This window comes from Budorcas taxicolor, chromosome 13 (genome assembly GCF_023091745.1).
Source record: "Budorcas taxicolor isolate Tak-1 chromosome 13, Takin1.1, whole genome shotgun sequence".
Taxonomy (NCBI): Eukaryota; Metazoa; Chordata; class Mammalia; order Artiodactyla; family Bovidae; genus Budorcas; species Budorcas taxicolor.
Genome location: NC_068922.1, coordinates 4,855,928 through 4,876,717, shown reverse-complemented (window position 1 = coordinate 4,876,717; position 20,790 = coordinate 4,855,928). Strand labels below are relative to the sequence as shown.

Genomic DNA, 20,790 nt, shown 5'->3' with positions numbered 1-20,790 from the left:
AATACATGAGTCTCTGCATCTGTTAGTATTATCTTTTCTGCGTATTTTGGATTCCCAGCTGGATTTATAGAGCTTTGAATGTTGGAGTGAAAGTTCACTTCTCCACTTTTGGATGCCCGCATTTCTCTAATACAGACTTCATCCTCAATATGGAGAAGCCATAATAATAAACCAATGCTAACTTTCATTTTATTGTGCCCTAAGTGCCACAACACACAGCAGTTGAAATTCAGATGTCATATATACCAGCATTCTGTATTATTATTATCAAATATAAAATATTATATTTTTATATTTTATATTTTCATATAAAATATTTTATATATCATATATAAAATTACTGTGCATATTTAGACATATCATTATATCCTGTATATGCTGATCATATGTGTATACACACACGCTCACACACATAATCTTTAAAAAACAAAACTCTGAGGGCAGACATTTTTATCTCCACTCTGTAGGAAAGCTTGGAACCAAAGAGCAGGGATTTACATTTCTAAATTCATTTTCACAGTTATATGCAAGCCTTCAATGTGCTGCTCTTTGCCACTGGCACTGGGTGGTAGGTATCCAGCGGTGAGCAATTCAGTGTTTTATGTTCTTTTGGAGTTTTCAGTACGTGGCACAGAAATGATTACAAATCGTGATGATGCTATGAAGGGGAAAGGGATGCTATGAAGGAATGTACCAGGAGGACTATAATTTACCTTCAGAGGTCTTGAGGTCATACTTGTATGAAATGACACCCTATCTAGTAAGGAACAGGGCTAGAATTAGGGTCTAGATCTGTTGGGCTGATTGTGGACAAAATGGCATTTGTACGCTTCATTTTGTAGAAGAAATGTACTCTTAACATTATTTTTTAAATAAAAAATAATTCTATTTTAATTTGGTTTTAAGTTTTCTACTATTCACAAAACATGAGAGTAGGAAAAAACTCAAGAATTCCCTATGTAGGGATCACTTGATTAGCAGTCATTATATGTATTATCCAAAAAATTATTTGAATGCCTTCAGTGGTGAGGAGCTCAAACCCTCCAAATATAGCCTATTCTGGGAGCTGGTGATGGGCAGGGAAGCCTGGTGTCCTGCAGCCCATGGGGTCACAAAGAGCCTGACACGACTGAGTGACCAAACTGAACTGATAGCCTATTCCACTCTCATAACAGGACCTACCACACTCTGCTCAAGTGCTCAGTGCGGATTCCTCATAATTTCCGTCCAGTCAACTTAGAAAAACCCTAGAGAAAGAACCAACTTCTTCCCCATGATGCTCTCCATAATATTTTGTTGATTTGCTCACCTGAGAATTTCCAGGATCTCTTCTCATTTCTCCCTGGCCAAGTATCAGCAGGGATCATCTCTTACCTTCCCTGAGTGTCCCTCTTAAAAACAGCACAACCAGAACTGAACCAAGTGGCATCGGACCAGCCCACGAGGTATTCGCCTTTTTTCCCTGTGGTCTGGCCACTTCCCTTTCTCCATGGCCATAGTCTGGTAAAGAAAGGACCACAGCACCTGTGTTGGGCTCTGTCCCGGTGTTTCACATTTCTGTCATCTGTTCGTGTGTTCTGCTTTGACTCATTCCACTAGAAACTCCTTGAGGGGAGCTCCTACCAGAGCGTTTGGCACATACCAATCAGATCATAAATATTCTTCAAGACACATTTTTGAAATGGAGAGAGTCTCTCTCTTCACATCAGGAGATCTGTCTGAATTCACTCCTTAAAAATCAGATGAGAAAACCAGGAAATTCTGTCATGACTATCCAAATTATCTAATGTCACTATGAGGACTGGGGCCATCTATAACATTCATCCGATTGGGGAATGTTGGTATTTCCTACTGGGGGTGTCTAACAATCATGCTTTAATGATGCCCCAACATTTTCATTCAAGGACAACTTTTAAACTCCCTTCATTTCTGACTCAGTTAAAATCTCTCTGCCCATCTTTGCATCTCTTTCACTATGCTTCCTGACTTCATCCAGTTTCTCCATGTTTGTTACGCTCTCAGGTTCTTGTTCATTTGCCATCAGTTTGTCCTGAAGGAACAAACACCGTCTGGGGTTCACATCAATATTCACCTTTTCCTTAAAGAAACAATTCATTTAGATTTTGTTCTTCAAGCTGGAGATTTTCTGTCTACTAGGCTCCTCTGCCAGAGAAGGCAATGGCACCCCACTCCAGTACTCTTGCCTGGGAAATCCCATGGATGGAGGAGCCTGGTAGGCTGCAGTCCATGGGGCTGCTAAGAGTCGGACACGACTGAGCGACTTCACTTTCACTTTTCACTTTCATGCATTGGAGAAGGAAATGGCAACCCACTCCAGTGTTCTTGCCTGGAGAATCCCAGGGATGGCGGAGCCTGGAGGGCTGCCGTCTATGGGGTCGCACAGAGTCAGACACGACTGAAGCGACTTAGCAGCAGCAGCAGCAGGCTCCTCTGCCAATATGTGGAGAAGAATATGATCCTGTGCACTGTAGAAATGCTATTTTCTAAAACCAGGAGGAATAGCTATGGGCTGAGGATGGAAAGAGAAATGGAACTGTATGACAGGTGGGCAGGCTAGTGTCAGCAGCATCCTGCATTCATGCAGTGCTGACCGTGTGCCAGGCATCCTGCTGATTGCATTTTGTTTACTCATATACTCAGTGAGAGAAACCTGAATTATATCCCCACTTTATAGATAAGGAGACTGAAGTTCATTGAGGTTAAATAATGTGCCTCAGATCACACAGACAGAAAGGGACAGAGGTGGAAAGCAGAATCCAGCAGCTCTGGCACCAGAGCCCACACTTCCTCTTGTCATAGCTATTTTGATGCTGCTGGGATTCCTCCCCAGATTTTCAGAAATCATCCAGTCCTATTACCATTTACAATCCCGCCCTGACTAGACCCAGAAAGAGAATTCAACGTGTGCCATAGTTAGATTGGCAGGGGCACCAGAGAGACTACTGTTGGGGGTTGTGAGTCCTGGGTCAGGTATCTGAACCTTTTCTCTGAAGTCTTGGATTAGAAGCTGACTAAGGGTTTTTATCTCTCAATGCTATTCGTAAATAAAAAAAGCAAGAATGTTAGAGCATGTTAGCCGTCGTCTCTGCCTTCCACCATGTGCTTTCCAACGACTGATTAGACCTGTGTTTCAGAGACATCATGGAAGAGATGTGCTGTTAAAAACATTACAGTCCCTACCGGGATGGTTCCTCACCTTTCTTGGTAGGTCACACTGTTAATGTCATGAAGAGAGTCTAAGTGTGGGGCTAGAATGTCTTCAGTACTTCTTTAATGCTTGCTAAGCTACCTTTTTAACTGAGAGAGGTTTCAGATTGAGAACTTTTGGCAGACAACAGTATTCATTATAATGGTTTTACATGATATGCCAGAAGAACCCTCTTCCAGGTCCAGTTCTCTCTCTCAGTCATGTCCAACTCTTTGTGACCCCATGGACTGCAGCACGCCAGGCCTCCCTGTCCATTACAAACTCCTGGAGCTTTCTAAAACTCATGTCCACTGAGTCAGAGATGCCATCCAACCATCTCATCCTCTGTCTCTCCTTCTCCTTCCCCCTTCAATCTTTCCCAGCATCAGGGTCTTTTCCAATGAGTCAGTTCTTCACATCAGGTGGCCAAAGTCTTGGAGTTGCAGGTTCAGCATCAGTCTTTCCAGTGAATATTCAGGACTGATTTCCTTTAGGATGGACTGGTTGGATCTCCTTGCAGTCCAAGGGACTCTCAAGAGTCTTCTCCAACACCACAGTTCAAAAGCATCGATTCTTTGGTGCTCAGCTTTCTTTATAGTTCAACTCTCACATCCATACATGACTACTGGAAAAAAAGCAGACTAAAACCTAGGCTTAATAAGAGCATGGTGGTTCAACAGGGAAAAGCACCTTGGCTTTAGCCAGTGTCCCAGAAAGCAAACATCTTCAATGTCATGAATCTGAAAGCTAGAAAGTGTGCCTTCTCTGAAAAGCTTGGCCTACTGAACTGAAGGCTTCACCAGCACTGAAGAAAACACTGTCTTATTGTGCCAACTTTGGGGTGTTTTCTTGGGTTTTAGGGGACTTCCCGGTGGCTCAGATGGTTAAGGGTCTGTTTACAATGTGGGAGACCCGGGTTCGATCCATGGGTCGGGAAGATTCCCTGGAGAAGGAAATGGCAATCCACTCCAGTACTATTACCTGGAAAATCCCATGGACAGAGGAGCCTGGTGGGCTACAGTCCATGGGGTTGCAAAGAGTCAGACACGACTGAACGACTTCACGTTCACTTTTCGTTGTGCTAACTTTGGGGTGTTATCTTGGTTTTATGGAGGGTAATCCTGGTTCCCATTTAAGACATGTATGTGTGCTCAGTCGTGTCCCACACTTTGTGACTCCGTGGACTGTAGCCCACCAGGCTCCTCTGTCCATGGGATTTTCCAGGCAAGAGTACTGGAGTGAGTTGCCATTTCCTACTCCAGGAGATCTTCCTGACCCAGGGATTGAACACGAGTCTCTTGTGTCTCCTGTATTGGCAGATGGATTCTTTACTACTGAGCCTCCTGGGCAGTTTCATTTTTAAATAAGGCATAAAGGTTTTTTTTTTTTCTAAAATTAATTAATTTGAGTAAAATGAAAGACATGATCTTACTTTTATCTGAGTCACAGTATAGTGGAGATGTTAATTTTCATCCAGTAGAAGATTTAATCTTCCATTTGTAGAAAAAAGTCATTTCTAAAAAGTAACTGAATGGAAATACATGAAAACTTGTGGTTCCACTGGGAATTTGAACCCAGGACCTTCTACATGTAAAGCAGATGTGATAATCACTACACCATGGAGCCTTACAGTGTCTGTCTGGCTCTTCTGTGAGATGTTGATCAGTTTTATATCTAACCTGGATATTTTAGTGCATTTTTGTAAAATGCCTATAATAACCTCTGATATTTCATTGGAACCGGTTTTCCGTGATCCTATTCCCTTTATAACGGAGTTGAAATCTTTAATGTATGTTCATTCTATACTTGCAGTTGAGCCATGATTTACATTTTTGAAAAACAAAACAAAATAATTAGTCTTTGACAGCATTGAACAAGTAAAATTCAGCAATTATTCCTTGATCATGTCCAGGAGACCAGGCACACAAATAAACATAATTAAAAACCATGGTAAGTGCTCTGAAGGAGAAAAGTAAGTGTGGGATCAGTTTAGGTTTTATTTCAGATCCAGAGAAGTGAAAGAAAGGGGAAAAAAAATGTGTAATTGATTAGACACGTGGCTCAGAGACAGCAAACTCGTGACAGTAACATAACTGGCTGAATTCTGAGGTATCTGGGAGTCCCCCCTATAGGCAGATTCCTAGCTCGAGGAGGAGGGTCTTCCCTCAGCTCATAGCTCCTGAATCCTCACAGCCTGCTGCACGATCCTCCACACAGATGCTGCATCGCCCTTCTGTCCTTCCCGGTTATACGGTGGCACGTGTGTGGTGGGAGAAGGGGACAGGTGGACTGCAAAGAGGGGCAAGTTGCCCATGAGACAGGTTGGGACCTGGGATCCTTTGCTGCAGTGCTTGCACCTGAACACACGTCTTCTGGAGCAACAAAATACGCTGAAACTATAAGGGACTAAAAGTAACTGAGTGCTTGCACAATTGGAGCAAATAATAGACAACAAGATACAAACGGACCAAAAAGCCCAACTGCCGCTTCTGAAGAGCCAGGAACAAAAACAGCGTGTTGGGACTGAAAGCAGGGTACTGCCTGTGCCCCCTGCACTCAATACCACCTAAGTGGGGGTTAATCACCTAAGCCACCTTTCAGGCCAGACCCCTGGACCTGGACCTACTCTCACCCTATATAAGGAACAAGCTTGCCCCCCCCCCACCCCACCCTTCACCCCTTAACCCTAACTTGGGGTGTGAACAAGAAAGGAAGCTTATTACTTGTTTTTGACCACCCCCCCCCCCCCTTGCTATATCAAGGGCCCCAATAGAGCCTTGCCTGAATTTCTTGCTGGGCCTCTTATCAATTTCTATTGATTAAGGAAGCTGAAAGGGCTTCCTTGGTAGTTCAGCTGGTAAAGAATCCACCTGGCATGCAGGAGACTCCAGGTCGATCCCTGAGTTGGGAAGACCCCCTGCAGGAGGGCATAGTAACCCATTCTAGTATTCTTGCCTGGAGAATCCCCATGGACAGAGGAGTCTAGCAGGCTATGGTCCACGGGGTCACGAAGAGTCAGGAATGACTGAGCAACTAAGCACAGCACAGTACAGGGAGGCCAAGAACCCTGGTGAGTAACGCATGGAAGAGACAGAGGTCCCCCCAGAAATGACTCCTACATATCCCTTTCTTTCCTTTCAGAGGGGCAGAGCTGGGGAACATTTTGCCAGCTCTGGGGAAGCAATGTTCTTTTGGAGCTCAGATTATTTTAATGACCGGCAAATGGAGAAGCTTGAATGGCAATTCTCGAACTTTCTTCTGTCTCTGCCTCGCTTATATGCCCAGGACAATTTCATCAGGAACAGCTTTCGAGTAAACAGAGTTTGACTTCAGAGATGCTGGGACGAAGAGGAAGCTCGGAGAGTTGGGAAAAGCTGCCACATTGCACCACTCTTTTATGCCCAAATGTCTGTTCTGAGACTCTCATGCAGATGTTTAACTGCACAGGTTCACAGACTAAAACAAACCCCTCAGCATGTTAAGAGGATTGTTGACTCTGTCTTTAACACCTTCCAACGCACGCTGTCAGAACTTCCCACCACTATCTTGACACCCTTCCCTCTTAGAAATCAGTGGCTTCAGGAGAAAAACACACCCCAGTTAGTTATCACATTTGATGAAACACCTCACCCTGAAGTGTAAATATTTCGGGGGCCCCTCCTTTTGCAGAGATATTTGTACCACGTGACTTTATTGCAGCCTCTTAAACGGTGGAATTTCTGATATCAGGAAGAACCAGATAAAGGGGATATTTTGGGAAGGAGAATTTCCCAAAAAGTCTAGTCAAAAACTTTTAGGACAATTGTGACAGTGATTTATTGAAGTAAAAAGGCTATTACTTTGTTCTTGCCATATAAAATGTCTATGTTTACTTAGCTTAGCTGATTTCCTGGTAGATGTGAAATACATTGACTGAACCCCATAGAAGAATGTTTATCTTTTTTTTTTTTCCTTCTTTTTCAATATTACATATTCCCTGCTTCTTCCCCTTGGGTAGAAATTTTAAAAATATTTCACAGCTGCTTTGAAAACAGCTGTATAAATGTAAGACGTTAATAGAGAAAAATCAAAATATGCAGCAGGGCAAAATAAGACCAAAGTTATTAAACCATAACCTAAAGATAGTCAAAGGAAAATAGGCATACATGTTGAGTTCAAAACATATGTGATTTAATTAAAATTGAACTTGGGTTTCCAAAGAATGGCTAAGCAAAACAGCATGTCTGACACTTAAAAAATCTTAAATCATTCACACACACACACACATACACACATAATGTGGGCGCACACAGTCATTTCCTGAACCTTAAAAACAAGGAGGACTATGCGTGAAAACAAAATGAGGTCTTCAGGGCAAATGTCTAGTGAATTGCACAGAATATTTTAGAACAGTCCAGCCTGCCTGCCTTGTAAGTATCACATGCTGTTTATTCATAGTGATATCAATTAGTCATCCTGTTCCAATCGTGCCTAGGAGATTATCTACTTTATCACCCTGAGCAGTGGGCAAATAACACAGCAGAGGTTCCCGATGACTGACTATATCCATTTGTTTTCTGTTCATTCTTGGGACAGGAGAGTTATAAAGCTGTGTGTAGGAAATGCAGCATTTGTCCTGCACAAACTTCTTTATCTTTATTTGCCCCATTGCTGGCTACATTTTTGGTCTACTGGCAGCCAAGGGTCACATTTTCAAGAAGATAAATTTCATATTGGACCCGTTGGGAGCTGATGTCAGTGCAAATTTGTGCCAGGACCGATTCAAAATGATGGCAAAGAGGAAGTTCCTGTATTTTATTTCTGTATTATATTGTCCTGTTTTCCTGATAATGGAGCCAGGGAAGACATGGAATCAGGGTCAATTTTTCTGTCTTGTTCATCTCCCAACAACGGATAAAAACATAGGGCCCTCCCTGTTAGCCAAACTTCAGTCTGATGCTCTGTGGGCTGTTCTGCAATCCTCAAGTACCAGGGGCCTGCATCCTTACCTGCAGGCCAGGCTTTGCTTGCTCCCTGGGAGACTGTTTCAGAGCAGAAGCATTGCATCCAGGATTTTACTGCCAGCAAAGGTCAAGCTCACTGTGTTGACAGAGGTACTTCCTGTCCGTTATCAGCTTGGCTGACATTTGATGTGTGTCCATTTTGTGTGTTCTCTGGAAGCCAAATGTCATAGCTCCAGATAACATTTTGCCCTAGTTTCCTCCCATTTCAGAATGAATTCAGGTTTTCTGGATGGGGAAGCTCAGTTCAGAGTCTGAGGGGAATTCCAAAGTCAAGACTGCTCTGTTTATGAAGTAATCCTAGTAACGTGTGGAATTTTCATCGCGTTTTTTTTCAAAGGCTAAATGTTTAAGAAAAATGCAGGAAACTGGCAATTAGAATCAATTCCCTTCATAACAAGAGCAGGATATCAGCTGAAAAATGTGTCCTTTAGCTGATTGTAGTGAAAGAAATCTGGGGAGTGTCCATGGAATACACAGCTTGACCTGGGGGTGACTCAAGGTACAGCTCTAATACATTAAGTCATATTTCAAAGGCTAGTTTGCACGCTGGTGTTTGGAATTCAGAACATGAGTTCTCATTAAATCCATGGTACAAACAAGGATCCTGGGTCAGGCTCCAAAATTCATAACATTCAAAGTGTATTCTACCTGCAATTTACAAAATAAACAGTAGAAAATATTATGGAATAAGGTAAAATAGATTTTTTTTAGCTACAAGACCATTTGTAAGCAATGAATTTATTATACCAAAGACTGACTTTGTAATACCAATTCCTACTCCCACCTCTGCCCTTTTAGAGATTCAATTAATTCAGCAAATATTTAATGAGCACCTCCTATGCACCAGGCACTGTTTTAGGGACAGAGAGCAAGACTGACACAAACCCCTGCTTTTGTGCAGCTCACATCCCAGTGGGGAGGAGAGAAAGAGAATCAAACAAAATTTAACTTATAAGTGCTGAAAAGATTGAAGGTGCTTCCCAGGTGGCTTAGTGGCGAACCCCTGTGGAACCACCCCCAAGGTTAAGAAACAGACACGCCAGCTCCCCGTCCCACCTCTGAGCTTGTCCCCTCCTTGCTCTGGAAAGGTAAACCACCAGTCTTCTGACTTAACCACCTCCTTGCGTTTTTGTTTTAAAGAAAGAATGGTCAAAGGACCCCTGTGAACGCACCATCATTCAGTTCTAACAGTTATCAATGGCAGGCAAAGCATGTCTCCTCTAACCCCTAGTCTTTGCCCTCCAAACCCAGCTAGGCTACTTAATTAATGTATCTGTTTGTATTGAGATAGAATCTACATGAGGTGAGATGCACAGATCTAAGGTATTCTACTCCAGGAGCTTTGACAATGGCTTATACATGAACAAACTGATATAAATGTTGAGCATGACCAGTTTGTTTTGCATCTGTGCACTTTCTTTAGTAACTAGAAGCTCAGAAGAGGGACTCCTGGTTTCAGTCCGCTGTTAGCCACATGGGGCAGTGCCCATGCAGCAGCCTGGCAGCCAGAGGAGGCCCTGAAGGCTGCTTATATTGATCTTTGTAAACGTTTTCTAAAGGCAGACGGCTCTCAGCTACCCACTCCTCTCCCCTACCGCCCACTTTTCCTTCTGTCGGCAGAACAGTTTGTTATGGATTGGTGATAAAAATCAGTGTCCACTGAAAGACATGTCAAGACCACCGCCATGTGAGGCCTTCAAAGCATACCAGGCCACATTAGGCCGCCGTGTGAGGGATGCGCCTGTCAGGGGGGTCGCAGGGCAGGTCCGCCAGCTCCCGTCTCCTGCTGCCCATGAGGGCAAGGGTACTGGAACGCCCTACTCCTTACCCTTCCCCAGGTGACAGATCAGGGAGGGTTTGTAGAGAGCTGGCTCAGGAAAGCAAGGACACGTCGAACAATAGGCTGAGCTGTTGGTTAATAGCTCTTCGATGCTACCTGCAGGGGTGAGGTGTTTTCTGCTGACTCTGATCCATCTCTCCGCCTCTGCGTCTCTCCCTTTTCCCAGCGCCACTCATAGGGTCCTGGGTCATGATGAACAATAAACACCTTTGTCCCCACTAGTTACAGGAAACTCATGACAGCAAGATGTCTTCATCTCATGTTCCTCCCGAGCCCTTGTAACATAACTTGCACATGGCTAAAACTCAACATCTATTTGCTAATAAATTATGCTTGCAAATGAGTCAGAATTCCATGACTGGGTGGTAAAATTACACCTTGTGATATAATTATTCTTAGACATTAACCGCCTATTTTGCACACTGGACACTATTTTATTAATTCCCATCCTTGTCTCATTTTAAAAGACAGCAACAAAAGCCAAATGAGAAAATGAAATTAAACAAGAACTTGGAAGTTTTCCAAAGTAACCCTAACACTTGTGTTTAAATTTCTTTTTTTTTTTTTTCACCCTTAGGTTTTCTTGATAGAGTTTAGGTAGGCCTAACAGTATCTTCTCTACCCAGAGGCCTCCATAAAATCACTGCTGCAAGAAAAAAAGGATGGTTTTCAAAACTGGCCTGTGCTACTCACAAGTAAGAATGATAGAATTCACACTAGACAATGACATTTTAAAGCCCAAAACGCTACTGCAGGTACAGGCAGGTTTCCAAGTAGACCTGATGAGAGCAGGTCTATGATAGGTGGTGCACAGTTCTAAAACTCTTTGAGTCTAAATTTCCCACGTGGAGCGGTTGGTGTTATGGCCTTCCTTTATGCTAACGATTTTTTTACAGCAGGAAAATAGCCATCAAAGACTTAACAGCAAATAGGGCTTTGATCAGCATTTCCACAGTTCAGAAATACAGCTTTATGTGCCCTGACCACATGGTTCCCAAATAAAATCCTGTTCCTCAATCTTGGGGAGCATAAGAATCTTTGAAAATGGAGACTCTGATCAGTACGTCTGGAGTAGACAGCAAGATGCATTTTTAAAAGCTTCTTATTTTGTATTGGCATATAGGTGATTAGCAATGCTGTGACCATTTCAGGTAGACAGCAAAGGGACTCAGCCATATGTATACATCCATTCTCCAAAGTCCCCTCCCATCAGGCTGCCAAGTAACATTGAGCAGAGCTCCGTGTGCTATACAGTAGGGTTTCCTTGTTGGTTATCCATTTTAATATAGCAGTATGTACATAACACACTGCATTTTTAACCCACCTCCTAGGTAAGGCCACAGCTACTGCCCATGGTCTACACTTTGAGTAATAGAGTCAAAGAAAGCTCCCTCCCAGTGCTAGGATTTTCAGGTAGTGAACAGCAATGGGAGAAGCAGTGAGGGGGAGGGTTGTTTACCGTAAATTGCTTTTTGTTTCCTGCAGTAACTTCTGCAGCTTTTATGGGAAAGTGAATTCAAGATGTGGGGTTCTTGCCTTTCAAGCACGGTCTCTAGGACAGAAAGTGTTCCACGTGAATATTCAAAGACTGGCCCAGAGTTTTGCTCTTCTGACTCTCATGGAAATTAACTCTGGTCTTGCTAGTTTATGCTTTAAAAAAAAAAAAAGCCTCTCTCTTTATTTTTGTGGGAACCTACATCCCATAATAACAATGATTCTCAGTGGGCGCAACATGAAAGCAAATTAACCCTTTAAATTACAGGGAGCAGAGAGCAGTAAACTCATCCTGATGTGAAGCTGCATCTCTTCCTCCTTTTTGCACAGCTCAGAGCTCCTTTTAAGGCAATGAAATAAATGTCCGCTGGCAGGTGAAGGCTGGTGGGTCTCGCTTCAAAGAGAGTTGAATTTCTCCACCTGGCTGTGACTGACATAAGGTCAGTAACACAAGGTCAGATGGAAGGATATTGACTAGGGGATAAGAGACTCGTCATGTAAAGAAGAAAGGAATTAACTTTTGCTGACTCCCTAGTCTAACCTAGGCCCTCTACATACAGTATGTCATTCAAGGCTCAGTCTCGCCCTGTGAGGAACTATTTTCCTTATTTTCTCAGTGAGCAAGTTGAGATCTCTTGAAGTTCAGTCATCACTATGGTTCTACTTTCATTGCATGGCAGAGCCTGAGAATGTGAACACAGGGCTCTGGATTCCAGAAATATTGGAATTGTTTCCCGGATTCCTAGACTGATCTGCTAATTTGTAGGCAGAGCCACTCCTTGTATGCTATGCCTGGCACCCAGGGCCTCATGCATTAATCGTTGCAGAAATGAACGAACACATTCATATCACTTAAGTTCACAGATCTCAGCAAGAAGCCAAATTATTTTTAATGGCCATTTCCCATGTCACGCAGGGACATATATTACAAATAATATATGCATGGGGATCTATGATCAAAGCAGATAGTGACGCATATGGATTAGCCCCTCCTGTTCTCTTTAAAGGCTTACTCAGTGGTGTTCCCATATCTCTGTCGAAAGTTCAAAGGGGCTCACTCCTCTCTGGCCTCCAAATCAGGGCCACAGTAAAAGGAGCTGGACAGGAGTTTCCTGGAGGTCCAGAGGTAGAGACTCCATGCTTCCACTGCAGGGGTTTGATCTCCATTCCTGGTCAGGGAACTAAGATCTCGTATGACACACTGTGTGGCACCCCCCCAAAAAATTAATTTTTAATTGTAAATTGATTAGTTAAAAAGGCCTTGGTGTTGTAATCATTTATATGAGCAGCTTACATGGGTTTCCTAGCAGCAAAAGAGAGAAAGAAAAGTTGCACATGAGTCCAGGGCAGTGATATGGGTTTGTTATCATTATGTATACTTCAGGAGCTTTCACTTTCACTTTCCACTTTGATGCATTGGAGAAGGAAATGGCAGCCCACTCCAGTGTTCTTGCCTGGAGCATCCCAGGGACAGAGGAGCCTGGTAGGAGGCCGTCTATGAGGCTGCACAGAGTCAGACACGACTGAAGCGACTTAGCAGCAGCAGCAGCAGCAGGAGGATCACTGCTCAACCTGGACCCGACAGGAAAAACAATTCAATAAAAAAAACAAGTCACGGTTCTGTGACCCAGAAGCATTAGAAAATGGCATGGAATTTGCCTTCTGCAATAAGAAATGAGGTCAATGTCTCTGCTTTGTTGATTCTGGTATGGATTTGTCTCATTGGAATCTCTAACAATGCCCCTGCCCTGGATGATAAATGGAAATAAAACTCCTAGATGAATAAGTTAGGAAAACACACACACAAACACAGAGAAACAGTGGAAAAGCAGTGCTACCAGTCCCACGTGCTTAGTCTCTCAGTCGTGTCTGACTCTGGGATGCCATGGACTATAGCCTACCAGGCTCCTCTGTCTGTGGAACTCTCCAGGCAAGAATACTGAAATGGGTTGCCATACCCTCCTCCAGGGGATCTTCCCAACCCAGGGATTGAACCCAGGTCTCCTGCATTGCAGGCAGATTCTTTACCATCTGAACCACCAGGGAAGCCCCATAGGGAGTGATGAATTAGAATCTCAAGCAGAATTTTGGCAGTAATGCTACAAACAAATATAAACATGTCCTTGTGTATTCCGCTACATTTTTAACTTCTACCAAAAAAAAAAAAATGACCTTAAATGTCTGAAAGAAAGCAGAGATCTTAAAATCTTTGACCTCATTTTCTAAAACAAGGAATGTAAGTAAGTGTTAGTCGCTCAGTCGTCCTGACTCTTTGTGACCCCATGAACTGCAGCCCACCAGGCTCTGCTGTCCATGAGATTTTCCAGGCCAAGGATACTGGAGTGGGTTGCCATTTCCTTCTCCAGCGGATCTTCCCAACCCAGGGACTGAACCTGGGTCTCCTGCACTGCAGGCAGATGCTTTACCGACTGAGCTACAAGGGAAGCCTTAAAACTGAAGAGCTGAGGTGTTTGAATCATTCACATGTGGCAGAAAGATATGTCCCATGAGTTTATCTTCACCTCTTTCATTTCTTGGCACTTAGAGAGCTGCCTCCACCCCTGATTTCTATGGAGTATAACATGAGGTATAACATGAGAGATCACCTGGTCCAGTGGTTCCTGAAGCTTTCTGCTCATTGAAATCCCCTGGAAAACTTCAAAAAATACTGTGTCTCTGCCCTGCCCCAGAGTTGGAATTTATTGGTTTGGATGTGGGCTTTGAGATTTTTAAAAGATTCCTAAGTCATTCTAATGTACAGACAAATCTAGAAACCGTCAGTCTAGACTCCTTGGACCTCGTTTTCTTCACCAGTAGAGTGGATGTGTGGGTTAAAGTCTTGAGGGTGTGGAGTAGTAATCAGAGCACTTCCTGATGGAGGTTCTTGGGAATATCTGTCTTCTCAGCTCTTTGTGAAAAACCAAAAAGGGTTCTCTGATAAAATCACTTTGAGAAACCATATATAAAGTACATTGGTTGAATAGTAATTGTATTAAGGAATGAACCCATCAATCTATCAATGCAGAACTGAGAGTGCTGGTTTAGGTCCTCCCTTCCCCGCCCACAAGCTGTGAATCACTGGACACCACTCACCTTACCAGGACTCAGTCCTCAAGTGAGATGTACTATTCCATGACCCCATGACCAGAAGATCTCTGGGATCTCTTTTGTTTTAGGATTCCATGAGTCAAAGGGAACCAATGATCTTATCTAACTCTCTCAAGACTACAGAATTGGGGGAGGGTGCTTAATTGGTCTAATTTTACAATGAATCATCATTAGGCCCCAAGGCAATGTAGCTGCAGACTGTGATTCTTCTCTCTAGTGGTTAAGGCTCATTTTATTCCTAAAAGCTTTTTAAAATATTATCTTCCTTACTGTTGCAAATAAAGACAGCAGAGCCTCAGACAAGCTGATTCATAGCTACAATTTCTCAGGCTCATAAGTAGAGATGACAATCGACACAAGCTTTCCTTTGCTTGCAGCTTTCTTTCTGCCAGCAGACTGTCTGGACCTTCCCCAGGCTGTCTCTGGGCATTCATGAATGCAGCATTCACTCAGCTGAAAATCCAAAGTGACTAACGGGTGGACAATTTGGGCTGCCTGCAGTTGCATGTAATGTCCTCTTATGCCATTTATCCCCTTTCCCCCATTTAGCCCGGAAATGGGGACAACACATAAAATGCAGCGAGGCTAGTAGGAATTTGGTGACCGTGGAGACATAAAATACAGAAGTCTGGCTAGTCCTGTACACCATCTGTGTATTGACGGCTCACTAGTACACAGTTTGAGAAGTGTTGCCTCTGAGCTGACATTTTCATGCAATCTTGTGAATCATTAAACTACCTGTAAGTTAATCAGTTATTCTGAGAATAAAGAATCTCCCTGAATGCTTTAGATCAGCCTTTGGCAAACTATGACTCATTGGCTGATTTCTGCCCACAGACTGTTTTTGTAAATAAAGTTTTATTGGAACACAGACACACTCATTTGTTTACACATTGTCTATGTTAGTTTTGCGCAAAAGTGGCAGGTGAATAATTGCAACAGAAACTATGATATTGCAGGGCCTAAAATAGTTACTGTCTGATGCATTCCTGTTGTAGATTTCATACATGTTGTTGGATATGAACATGTTTTTTCATTCACTTATTCATTTCTTTCTTCCTTCATACAGTCAGTCATTTCACAGATATTTAATAGTCAAAGCAATGAAATAAATATGATATGGAATATAAAAAAGCATAAAATAATATCTTCTCCTTTCAAAACATACCTGGACATCAATAGTCATTTTGTTGCCATTACTTACAGGGCTTCCCTGGTGGTTCGGACCTTTTCACTTTCACTTTCTTTCACTTACCTACAGAATCTTTAAATCTCACACCTGGCCCTTCAGGAGGAAAGGAAAAGCATGCACTTGACCTGCCTATATTTTCTACCTTATTAAGCTGGTCATAATATGTACAAATTATAGGAAAATATAAGTATATATAAATTATAAAATTATGCAATCTAAAGTTAAAGGGGACCACTCCTTCTAGTCTGTCCTCTCTAGACAATATCATGAAACTAGAGTTGATGATAAATCTAAGTTGTATAATATGAAGATGAATGAATCTTGGCTCTTGTGCTGTCATTATAAGATAAACATATACATATATAAGCACATATAAATGTGTGTGTATATGCACATGTAAACAACCCATAATATATCATTATTCACAGTATGTTTTTAAATGTTTCAACATGCTAGCTTATTTCTCCCTTTCAGGACAACCATTCCAGAATATGATTTCTCTTTTTGTAGTTCTGGCAAGGACAAAGCAAGGAAATACAAGAGAAGTTTTGTCTGGGGTTTCCTCACTTGAGGGGGAGGAGAAGATTCCAAGCTAACACAGTCCTGTGTACTTGTTTCCTGAAGCTGTAAGGTGCATTGGAAATAATGATGGGGTTGGTTTAATTGTGAGGCAAACATTTCTTTCCCTAGACAACAGCAGATCTGATACCTGAAAGTGTGAAAATCAGAAGCTGAATCTAATTCAGAATTAAATATAAATTGCTCATTGTTACAGACCTGTTTAAGCAATACTGTTTCTACAAATCACTCCCAAGGAATATTTTTTAAACTTTTTTTTTTTTTAATTGGGGTATAGCCGATTAACAAAGTTGTGATAGTTTCAGGTGAGCAGGGAGGGGACTCAGCCATACACATACATGTATCCATTCTCCCCCAAGGCCCCCTCCCATTCAGGCTGCCACAAAATATGGAGCAGATTTCGCTGTGCTATAGTGTAGATTTGTGTTGGTTGTCCATTTTAGATAGAGCAGTGTGTGCGTGTCTATTCCAAACTCCCTAACTATTTCTTCCCCCTATCTTTCCCCTCAGCAACCATGAATTTCTTCTATAAGTTTGTGAGTCTCTTTCCAAAGAATCCTTAAATGTGTGTATGGAGAGTGTAGTTCTACAATGGATGGATTCTTAGCCTCAATGCAGCAAATCCAATAAACGTAATAATAATTATTATATCCATCAGATATTGCTTCTCTACTGTTGAGATCTAATACTCTCCAAGCTGATGTCTTGTTACCAATTTGCTGAGTACCAATTTCTTTCATTATTTTAAGTCATTCCATATTAGGATTTTTTATGAGCTAGATCAGATTACTACTGGTTATAGAGGGTTGCTGGAACGTGCAAAGTAAAGTGCTGGAATTTTCATACCATGTTTTAGTGGAGTGAGTACATGGCAGAGGAAGATAAATTTAAGATAGAAGGGGAGGCAAATTTAATTTTGCCCTCCTACTTGCCATGTGTAGAAATTATCCTCAGTGTGTGGGATTCTTCCCCCTGGGGGAACAGCCCCAGAACCACCTCCCACCCTGTTGAGAACTGAGAATCAGGAGATGGATACAGTCTTTCCTTTGCTCATCGTGCTCTGTGCTCTCAGGGGTCTGCCTGTGTCAGAACTGTTCTGCAAGTCAGTGGGAGTTGTGCTCTGGCACAAGTTTTGCAAGATGAGAAATGGGTCTCTGTGGTTAAGAAACGTTGGCATGAAGCTCCAGCTATGATGGAAAAGTCTCAGAGAGGCTTAAGCTCCAATTCTGCATCAGGAGGGAAAAAGCAGAGGAAGGCATATAGTCGCATATTTAACTGTTTGCAAGTAGATTCTTTCTTTTGCAAATAAAGTCTGGATTAACCAAATAAGGACTTCCCTAGTCCTTTTCGATCTTGATCCTTTACAGTTTTTAAAGCAAACAGTGTTTTCCACAGAACTTGGCAGTGACACCCCACAACTTCCCACCTTCCCACTTAGAGACTTGGAGAGATAAAAGCAAAACTGTACCAAGACAGAAACGTATCCACTCTGCCTACCACCAACAGAGGGCGTAAGCAGCTGAAAAAGTGGTCTCAGGAACAAACCCTTTTGTTCCTGGGGGACAATATTCTCAGGGCACATCCCTTATCTCAGCCTGTTTCTCATACTAGAGCACTAGCTTTTAAGAACCAGAAGCCATCCTTGTTCAATATCGTGATTTTGTTATGATCTGTCATTTCAGTTCTGGTCTCTTTTTCTTTTCCTGTCCCTAAATTCTCACAGCTAACTCTAATACCGGGTCTCACCCACATGCCCAGTTCCGGATAACCCTGGAAACACCATATTTCCCTAAATCTAAGATGTCATAAATTTTAAGACAGACCATCAGTTTAGTAATACTGGAAAAGAATACTACATTAAGTGTACTCACTGATGATAAAATGCATTGCAGTTTCCAAACTATTTTGGGTTAAAAATTAATGGTCACTACATAACTGATAAATAAGGTTTGGCAGCAGTATCAGTCCTAAATCCAGTGAAACTTGTAACTGAGTTGCACTGATCACAGATGGACTTGTGCTTCTGAGTCCCCAGAGTGGTTAATTCTGTCCCTGAAGTAGGAAGCTCTGGCTTAAGTATTACAACAGTTAACTCTTGGTTTTGCTGTTACTAACCCTGCTTCCCTGTAAAGCTGCGTTTCACTCTGCACTCTGACCTAATGTTCTAGGACATTGTGCTTTGTCAGCTTATCCTGATCTGGTCTTTTTTTCCTCTCATACAATCAAGAGAACTCATGCCCAAGGGTGAAGCTCCCCAAAATAATTGCCTGCTTCCTAAGAGTATTCAAGGATATCCTCATCAATGCTGAGGTTGGTCTCCTCTCTAGGACATTGGGGTTTTCAAAATTGCCTAAATCAGTAATTCTCCACCCTTGGGTTGTACATAGGAGTCATTGAAAGAGCTTTTAGAAAATATCACTGTCTAAGCCTCACTCCTCCAAATCTGATTTTTTTTGTTCTAGTGTGGAGCCAAAACTCATGATGATTTTTAAAGTACCCAGATGATTCTATATATGACTATGGTTCTCTTTTTGGATAATATTTGTGTATAAGGCAAGATGCATAGAAAACATATGTCCTTGACCCACAAGCTGATGCAAGAATGTAAGAAAAAGTACAATTTATAAATATCAAACAGACAAAAGAATATTTCCCTCTTCTATGAAATAATCTGGTTCCATAAGACAATAAATTCTATATCTCTAATTTTAAATATTTATATCCAGTTCTTGTACTGCTGATTCAGGGATTCAAATCCCTTTTCTTTCTTCTATATCATATTTTTTTTGATTCAACAGTTAATTTTTTTAATTAATTTATTTTAATTGGAGGCTAATTGCTTTACAATATTGTAGTGGTTTTTGCCATATGTTGACATGAATCAGCCATGGCTGTACATATGTTCCCCATCCTGAGCCCCCCTCCCACCTTCCTCCCCAAACCCATCCCTCAGGGTCGTCCCAGTGCCCCGGCTCTGAGCACCCTGTCTCATGCATTGAACCTGGACCAGTGATCTATTTCACATATGGTAATATACATGTTTCAATGCTATTCTCTCAAATTTTTTAAAAAGAAAATCTTGATAAATTTTAGAGCTTTGTTTACATTTATTTAGCAGTATTAGCTCATATTGTTTAATTGCCAAATGTCAAGGACTGTTCACATATCTGTATTTAAGTCTGCATTGTTGACAACTCATTTCATTTATAATTTCCTTTTAAAAATCAGTAATAAAGGAATATGTATCGGGAGGTTAGGGTGTCCCTGGTAGCTCAGCTGGTAAAGAATATGTCTGCAACGCAGGAGACCCTGGTTGGATTCCTGGGTAGGGAAGTTCCCCTGCAGAAGGCATAGGCTACCCACTCCAATATTCTAGGGCTTCTCTGGTGGCTCAGACAGTAAAAATTCTGCCCGCAATGTGGGAGACCTGGATTCAATCCCTAGGTTGCGAAGATCCCCTGGAGGAAGGTATGACAACCCACACCAGTATTCTTGCCTGGAGAATCCCCATAGACAGGGGAGCCTGGCGGGCTACAGTCCATGGGGTCACAAAGAGTCAGACACAACTGAGTGACTAAGCACAGCACAGCACATCAAGAGGTTATACAATGCTACAGAGTGGTATGATAGAAATGATTCTAATTTGAAAAAGCAGTGTTTAAAATGTGTGCCAAAGAGTTGACAGACGGAGTGATGAAGGGCTAGAAATGAAGGACTAGGACAACTAACATTCTACTTAAAATTATCTTGTTGAGGGACTCATATATTTTAGTAATTTAAAAAGTCATTTTCCAACACGTTGATCATCTTAAGAGTTTCATTAGAAGACAGACCTCAGGGTTTACGGTTTGATATCTCTCAATGATAAGACAGATCAATGGTGTGATCTATTTGCTGTACCAGAATTTCAATCCCCTTGAATAGTTTCCAAGAGCAACTTTACAGTCTGCTAAAATACGTTCTTGAGTGTAGAAAAGAGGCCTTAATCCGCCACTTCCTTGGCGATCTACACTCTTTCCTTCCACCCAAAGATGAAATTGAGTCCCTTACCCCTTTAGTTTAGGTTGGACTTGCTTTCGGCCAAAAGAGGAAAGAAGTTAACCTTTGATCCTACCACCCAGAAATATCCTTCTGGTCTGTCTACTTAGATGTCATTCTTTATGTATAGAAATGTGTTTTTCTCCATATAGACATAGATTATATATAGATTTCCCAAATGATAGTACACTGTGCCTAGTGTTTTATAAGTTCTTTTTTAAAAAAAAAAAAAAAAAAAGATGTAACAAAGTATTTTAACGTGAAAGTGAAAGTCACTCAGTCGTGTCTGACTTTGCAACCACATGGACTCTACAGTCCAGGGAATTCT

The 20,790-nt window shown here is 42.0% G+C and overlaps 1 non-coding gene across 1 annotated transcript; it reads right to left on the bottom strand.

The window, feature by feature from the left end:
* Positions 1–4,760: 4,760 nt before the first annotated feature.
* On the bottom strand, positions 4,761–4,834 carry TRNAV-UAC (transfer RNA valine (anticodon UAC)). Its single transcript has one exon. It is a non-coding gene; the product is annotated as a tRNA-Val (tRNA).
* Between the last annotated feature and the right edge of the window lie 15,956 nt (positions 4,835–20,790).